The following is a 526-nucleotide window of genomic DNA, read 5'->3' as shown; positions in this document are numbered from 1 at the left end:
GGTGGTATCTCTTGATACCCTGTATTATAATTTTAAATAATTATTACCTTTGATGGTTTTTATTCCCATGCTGACCACTTGATAAGATCAATATTTTAAATACCGATCTTATACTTATTTATATAAATTAGTTTTGTCAGTGTATTTACTGCACTGATATTCCGTCCGGGATCGCACGAGAAGTTGTTTAGGCGGACTATTTGGGCTAGTCGTGTGCATACGTGCATATATATGTATGTATACGTCCGTATATGTAAGTATACTGTTTATATACATGTATTTGTATTTATGTACTTGAGTATATTTCACTGATGAAGGCAGAGCATTTATGCAAAGCCAGAAATCCAGGATTTGAAATTATCTTATTATTTTTACTGGTTTATTTGGTCTTCGTCTTCGCTAATCGTGCCTTGCGGACATTTATTGTGGTTTTGGAGTCAGGATTTGACTGCTATTTTTTCAGCGTGGTGGTATCTCTTGATACCCTGTATTATAATTTTATATATGTATATATATATATATATAT

The sequence above is a fragment of the Octopus bimaculoides genome, chromosome 10, assembly GCF_001194135.2.
Source record: "Octopus bimaculoides isolate UCB-OBI-ISO-001 chromosome 10, ASM119413v2, whole genome shotgun sequence".
NCBI lineage: Eukaryota > Metazoa > Mollusca > Cephalopoda > Octopoda > Octopodidae > Octopus > Octopus bimaculoides.
This window is presented reverse-complemented; position numbering follows the sequence as displayed.